Source organism: Amyelois transitella, chromosome W, assembly GCF_032362555.1.
Source record: "Amyelois transitella isolate CPQ chromosome W, ilAmyTran1.1, whole genome shotgun sequence".
In the NCBI taxonomy this organism is placed as follows: Eukaryota; Metazoa; Arthropoda; class Insecta; order Lepidoptera; family Pyralidae; genus Amyelois; species Amyelois transitella.
The window spans coordinates 1,232,697-1,240,841 of NC_083536.1; the positions used below are offsets into that span (position 1 = coordinate 1,232,697).

At 37.0% G+C, this 8,145-nt stretch overlaps 1 pseudogene; it reads right to left on the minus strand.

Moving 5' to 3' along the window:
* Positions 1-2,377: 2,377 nt before the first annotated feature.
* LOC132904304 (uncharacterized) lies at positions 2,378-4,850 on the minus strand (annotated as a pseudogene).
* Positions 4,851-8,145: the final 3,295 nt, after the last annotated feature.

Genomic DNA, 8,145 nt, shown 5'->3' on the forward strand with positions numbered 1-8,145 from the left:
CTTTGTGAGGACTCAAAATTTCACAATTGTGATTGTATTTATGAAAGGTTGTACCAGAAACCATGTTCATAACTTTCTCTAAAAATAAGTATTTTGCTTGATATAAAGATTTTGAATAAACATATAAGTTACAAAATCGTGGTGCCGTGTGGTTCCCGGCACTATTACAAAAAAGAATAGGACCACTCCATCTCTTTCCCATGGATGTCGTAAAAGGCGACTAAGGGATAGGCTTATAAACTTAGGATTCCTCTTTTAGGCGATGGGCTAGCAACCTGTCACTATTTGAATCCCGGTTCTATCATTAAGCCAAATAGCTGAACGTGGCCATTCAGTCTTTTCAAGACTGTTGGCTCTGTCTACCCCGCAAGGGATATAGACGTGATCATATGTATGTATGTATGTATCGTGGACCATCTGTATGTAACAATAAACTTATTACTAAGTTGGTTTTTCCACAATTTGATGGACCACAAACGATACAACGTATTGTGTTCGGCAGAAAGTTTCCGTGTCGTTTTGGTTCTTGTGATGAAGCAGGACAAATACAATCTAATTTTAGTGAGTCTTTTTGTTTTACAAATTTCATTTCAAATTATTAGCATGTGCTTAAACTCGTCTGCAGTACTCAACGAATTTGAGCGAAATGAATTTAGGTTTAACGAATAAACACGTTTTATAATTTGTTTGTTTGATGTAAAGTCTTGTTGGTAGAACAGGAATCAGGAAAGTACAACAAAATAATGTTTCGATGGTTTGAATGAATCATGTGTAAAAAGTGTGTCCGGTGTGTGATCTTTCCACGAGCTCGCGGGTGATTCTTATCAATTTTATAATGGAGTCAGGTGAGTGCATTCGACTAATTTTTTTTTTGGTGAGAATGAATCGAATTTTGTTTATTGGGAATTCTGGGACACTTTTGTGTCCCAGAATTCCCAATAAACATCTGCTGTAGTCTAAAATTCGATTATGTGTAGTATTCCTGTGAGAATTAAATTGATTGAGATTACATTCAGTTAACGTTTAAAAAAATAACAATTGTGAATCACCAATTATTCCGCTAGGTTGATAAGAATTAATGTCACCCTGCCATTCGATATTACTCAAATTGAAATCCCCCATTATCAAAAATAAGTCGTTCGGATACAAACTAAAAATATACGACAATTTTTCAGAAAAATTTGCAAGTTGTAAGTTGAAAGAATTTCCCAAGTTTTCTTTACACAAGTATATTGTACAAACGTGCAGTTTAACATCATTTTTGTTAAAAATATTATTGTCTTTATTGTTGAGTGTTATCGTTATCCATAAATCCTCAGCCGACGAACGCCACTCAGGCCGCTCGACAACCGATAGTCCCCGATGTACTGCTAGCAGGACACCTCCATAAAGCTCATTTGTCAATGCATAATTTCTATCCCGCCTGAATACTACATAACGGTCGTCGAATAGCTCACTATCGCTCAAACCATCAAGTAGCCATGTCTCAGTCAACGAGATAATATCATAATTTGATAAAAGAAGGTTGCGTTTAAATATATGCGTTTTAGTACGTAGCCCTCGAGTATTTTGATAAGATGCTACTATATTCCGTGAATCCATATTATATCCAACACACTAATAAAACTACTGTGAACCTTTATACTAATATTCATATTAATAGTCCAATATTGTAAAATACTAGGATAATAAATGCCAAACAATTCCAAGCAACAACGCAACACGAAATTTAATACCAATTCATCCTGCGCAATATTTAAAGAATACTTTTCCGAAGGGTAATAGCATCTGGCGACTACGTTAAATAAAATAGCAATAAAAAATGTAAGTGGAAATATGTGTATAAAATAATCAAAGCAAATAATGTTATTGTTGTAACTACGGCAAGGTTTTGTAGCAAGTAAAAAATAGGAATGCAGGGTAACATAAAATAATGTTAACTTTCGAATAGCGCGAGAGATAGGCAAATAAAAATTTAAGTTGTATAAAGTGCGTGCGAGACTCGACTTTAAACCATCGCTTAAGCGGTTACTAATGCGAGAGAACTGCGTAGCTTGAGAATGCATATAAAGTATACAAAAGCGTGGCGACAAGCTGGCTACGCCGCAACTACCGACGTAACATTCAAAGCGATAAAGGAAACAAAAGGTTCGGTATGTGCCAATGACTCTCAAATCGGATAGAACTTCAACAACGTAATTTAAATATAACACAACATAATATATATGACGTATTACATAAAAAAGTAAATTAAATAGTGAAGAAACTTGCACACATATATAACTCAAACTAATTTCAATAGGTCTCTTTCGTTCCTTAAGACAAAAAATGGTATACATGTAATATAGTGGTAAATATAATGAATTATTAAAGTAAGTTAAACTATTTTTGAAAGGTCCCCTTCGCTTCTTATAAAAAATATAGGCGTCGTGTCTGACTTCCGGGCCATGATTTTTTAATGTTTCACCCAAATATAGCGGAAATCCTTCTCCCGGGCCAGTGCCCTCGCTTTACTTAAAAGGATTTTGTTTCTCTGGGTGAGGTGATCATTCACGTAGAACTGTCCCATAGTAGAAAAGCCCAAGTTGTTGATTTTGAGCCTATCACTCTTCCGCGCTGATGCCACCAAATCTTCCTTTATATACCTACTAGCTGTGCCCGCGACTTCATCCGCATGGAATTGTTATTTTGACCATCATTTAAGCCCTCAAGGATGAATAATTTTCCCCGTTTTTTTCCACATAGTCCATTTTTTGTTTTCTCGTTAAAGTTGCAGCGTGATGTTATATAGCCTAAAGCCTTCCTCGATAAATGGTATATTCAACGCAAAAATAATTTTTCATTTCGAATCAGTAGTTCCTAAGATTAGCGCGTTCAAACAAACAAACTCTTCAGCTTTATAATGTTAGTAAGTATAGCTATACTATAGATTATGCAAAAAAATTGATGTACCTACGTGAGTGCTTGTTTGAGGATGCTATTCAATCACGCAAATTCTATTGGATGGATTTTGATGAAACTTACGTACACGGGAAGAATAATGCCTGGAATAGAACATAGTTTATTTTTCTTACAAAAGCAAAGCTCGGAAGCGCAGCTGTTAAAAAACGAATAAATTCTAAAGACAAAAAAAGGAAATTATAATAATGGAAAGTTAAAGTACCTATCTCTTTGTTTACAACATTTGCTGTCTTGCCCATTGGAGACATCACAAATTAACTGTCACAGCTGGTGACCCGCGAGCAAGCGACGTAGAGCTGTCCGTGTGAGAAGCAAATCGTCCTGAGGTCGACTCCGGCTGCTCCAAGTGTTTGACCTTGCGATTTGTTAATTGTCATCGCGAAACATATAGCCATTGGAAACTGTACACGCTTAATTAGAAATGGAAAGTTGTTGGGAATGAGGGGAATGCGCGGTATAAAAACAATTTCACCAGCTGCACAACCAGTAAGAATTTTAGCTTCTATTATAATGTTATGAAGCGACACCACTTTAAGGCAGTCCCATTACAAAATGGAATGTCTACTTTTAGAGCAATTGTATGCGCGGGCAGTCCAGATGCCGAAAGTGAATTAAGGAACTCTACCGAATAATTATCTAATTTTGCCAGCGGCTACAATCGCGTTATTTCTTAAATTCTCGAGGCGCCATCTCGTATCGGATGGTCAAAAAATAAATATCTAAACCACGGGAACTAAATCAATGGTGAAATGGTAAGTACTGGCGTTATTACATGTGTGTTATTCCTGCTAATCTTGAGGAGCATGGCAACCGTCGCCGATGCGGGGCGCGTCAAACTACCTACATAAAAAAAAATTCTTCTCAAAGATGTGGTGAAACGGTAAGTGCTGGCGAAACTAAATCAATGAATAAAAGAAGTTTTAATTATATAATTAATTAAAAATTTTGCCAGCGGCTACAATTGTGTTATTTCTTAAATTCTCATGAGGCGCCATCTCGTATCGGGTGGGCAAAAAATAAATATCTAAACCACGGGAACTAAATAAATAAACAAAGCATAATTAATTTAATCAATAAAATGCTATTTTTTCAATCATAATAAATATGATAATTAATTATTTATAGCTTTTATATCGATTCAAAAATGACGAAGTTCCATACAAACTTGCACCCCCTATTTCATTCCCTTGGGATAGAATTTCAGGATAAAAAGTAGCCTATATTCTAATCCAGGTTACTAACTATATCTGTGCCAAATTTCGTTCAGATCCGTTCGGTAGATTTTGCGTGATGCGCGTACAAACATACAGACAGACAGACGGACAGACAGACAGACAGACAAAAATTCAAAAAAAATTGTTTTGGCTTCTATTGACCCTAAAAAGATCCCTTACAATATTTTTTCTTAAATATCTTCAATGTACAGACAATGTTCAGTTACAGTTTTATTATATGTATGGATTATTAAAGGCGATGATAATTGGCTTTTCAGCATTGGGGAGACGTGTGGGGATCCGAGCAATATAGCTTAGGTCCTCCTTCTTAAAATGGAAATTGCTCAACTCACCAACCTTCTATGCTATATCAAATAAGTTTTCATTTTTCTTCAAAGGGATGCCACGAATTTCCACGTTATTGGCCCTTGCCAACTGGTCCCTCTCCTCCAACTCCTGGTCCTGTAAGGTTGGGATCTCATTAACCATCTTCTCAACACCTGAGTCACGGATCTCTATGGCCGAAAAAGCTGCGGTGAAGTCACCAATAACGTTATGAGCCAATTCAATAGAATTTTTTAGTTCTGTCATCTCCGACTTGATGGTTTTAACGTCCTCCACTAATGTCTTCAATGACCCGAGATCAAAAACTATCCGGTTTAACTGTTCCTGCATCTTATCCAATTGAGACGGAGCAGGGGATAAAGGCGCCGGTGAAAGAGATCCAGTTTTGCAAGAGGGACAGCGCCAAGTATTTTTTCGATCCCCCAGTCTTCGATATCCATGTTCGGTAATTCCGGCACACGTGAAATCATATTGCTTATTGCAAACTCTGCACACGGGGCCGTCCGTGTGTTTATTATTGCAACTTGCACAAATTACGTAGGCCGCAACCGGAGGTCTTAAAAAAAATCAAAGTTTAATATAAAACTTTATTAAAATTAAAGAAATTACAAATTACAAACTTAATCTAGGTTCGACCGATGTTAGGAACGAAGTGAAGTGTCGGGGGCCCGAAGTCTTGCCGTTTCATCAAGTCACGTATCCAGCCGCGTGCTGCACTGTCAGCGTTTACTTCAGTTGCATGGAATGTTGAATGTCGCAATCCGTGGTGGCGTGATCTAGTCCGTAGTGCCGTGTGCAAAGTTGGTGATGCGTCAGCATATTGCCTTAGGGATGTCTATGTAACACCTCCACCCTTAGAACAGCAACTATTTTAGAATTTTAAGAGAAAATGTTGCTGGTATCTGAGATTTATCTTGAGTTGGTTTGGGATGAATCTCAGCGTATGTGGGTTCTTCATTTTCATCTTTAGAGTTGTTGCTCTTATTTCCAAGACGAGATGTCCTTTTGCTTAATAGGTATCTTCGTATAAGTACTCCGGATATGAATAGGAGCACTATGACTGTGACGCTGTAGAACGGTAATGTGGTATGGTAAATGCTGGCAGATGAATTTTCTTTAAGGGTAATGGATGTTTGATGTAATACTCTCTCTTGGGCTGCTTGTAGTCCTTGCAGATTTATAGAGTTGAGATGTAACGTGAGTTCATGAGTCTTTGTGAGCTTCTCATGAGTAGATATCTGTATTATCTTCATGGGTTGTCCTTCGGCATGATCATTGATGTTAACTATGGCGATATCTCTGGTATGTAGGCGGCAACCACGCGGAATTGTTACTAAATAGCTGCCGTGTAACGTTAACGCAGTTTGTTACCGCTTCTTCTGCACTGACGCCTTGGAAGCGGCAGTAAACTTAGTTTTTAAGTAATTTATTTGACGTCAACCAAGTTGTTAAACCATACGACAATTATTAAGCGATATAATAATATCCTATAATAATGAATAAAAATTTTGAATTTTTTTTTTTGAATTTTACTGTAATCTTCACGACCGCAGGAAAGTTGAACTTGAGTCGGGCGAGGTAGAGCAAGTGCATAGTGTCTATCATCCAGCTTCTCTATGGCTTCTTTCGCTAGTGAGATGTTAGTTTGTTCGCAAGATTTATCCAAGGTTTGAGTTGAGATAAGCTTGAATACGCAGTCGGGTTCAGTCTTGATTTGATGATTGAATCTTTCTTCGCAGATGTAACGAGTCGATAACTTCGGGCATTCAGCCTCTATGTACACGTAGGAATTACTACTTGTGGCTACTAAAGGGAAAGGGGGGATGATAACTAAATTGTTCTTATTAGGCATGATAGAGAGCTTAAAAATGTCATACATATCTGGGGATACTATAGGCACTTTAAAAACTATTACTATCTGTTCATTACTATAGTAACAGGCTGGTTTTATTATATTGTAATATTCTCTAACTTCTATATCTAAGACTCGGTCGTTACTATATATTAGTCGTAACCTTTTAATCATATTTCCCAATATATCGTAACCTAACATAGAGTGATGCGTACTAGACGCTGTCACAAAAGCAAGCATATTTTCTATTCTAATTAATTCTATAGTTACATCCTCTACATTCTCACTGATAATAGCAAGCAACTGAGAGAATCTAGCTAATCTTAACATGATATCTTCTCTGTAATTTGTAGTCTGTAATAAGAGGTATAATGTTTCATTTACTTTACTCTGGTTTTCAATTATTTGTAAAATAACTTTCTTATGTTGGTCCATCCAGTCCTTATTGAGACTAATATGACTATTTAATTCTGTGGCAATTTTATGCTGATTTTCTTTAAGAACTGTAATAGCTTCATTATATCTCAAAGCGTCAGAATGATCTAAATTACCAGTAATACTCTTTATAACAGAACCCAGTCCGTCTATAAGACCTCGCTTAACGCGATTTGGTTTTAAGCTTTCTAACTGGTACATCGCTTTATTCAGTTTTTTATGAAGATATTCAACTTGTAAAGCAAAGAGATAAGTGCTATCATTACCTAACGCGTGTATGGTTTCGTTAAGCTGAGTATAAACTAAGTTAATTTTGTCTTCTATGTCGTTAATATCTACGTATTGTAAAAAGGTATGGTAGTGGGTTATAAAGGTAGCACGGCCTAACTTAAATGGTAGTAGTCCAGGTCCATTGTCCATGCTCTCAAGTTTTATCTCTTGAGCTTGAGTCGGATAGGTGCTGAACGTCATCAGTAGTAGAGTCCTGTAACAAGTTAGCGCTCTTAGGGACTCGTTTCAAGCGAGACTTAGCAACAGGTCCGCGTTTCTTAGAGGTGTATATATGTATAGGTAAGTCTGCTAGTACTTTGTCGTGGGTGTAACGTGCAGCTAACTTTTGACGGCTAGCAAATGGGTTTTTTATGAAAACTTGTTGCTCCGGGGCATATTCTACTTCGGGTTCTCGAGTCTTATTCCTATTCTCTATGAGTTTAGATCTTTCAGCAAGAGCAGAGTCATTAATTAATTCATACAATTTTCTTATCTGATCTCTATGGTTCTGAATGTATTGTTGCATTAAGATTGGTGTCAAGTCAACGTCAGTAGGGTCTCTGGGGTCCAAATGTCCTAATATTACGTCATAAGGTCTACACTTAGTGAATGAATGGACTGAACTGTTATAGGCAAGAATCGCGTATGGCATTAGATTAATTATATGTTCATCATGTTTCTGAAGCCGTAGAATGCGGAGATGTTCAAGTAGGGTTAGATGTAAGCGTTCAATATTCCCGTTATCATTAGGCGAATGGGCTAACGTTTTATGATGTACTATTTTATGAAGCTTAACAAACTCAGTGAACATCTGGTTAGTAAATTCTGTGCCTTGATCAGTTACTATGGTGAGAGGAAGGCCATGATGAGTGCAAAATGTTAATAAGGCTTGTATTACACTAATAGCAGTACCATCTCTTAGTAGGTAGGCCTGTGCGTACTTAGAGAAAACGTCTATAATGGTAAGATATTTCTCAGATTGAGCGGTAAAAAGATCCATATGGACTATTTCAAAAGGTTTAGTGGCAGGTGGTACAATGCAAAACTGAGGTCTGATTGGATTGCGTT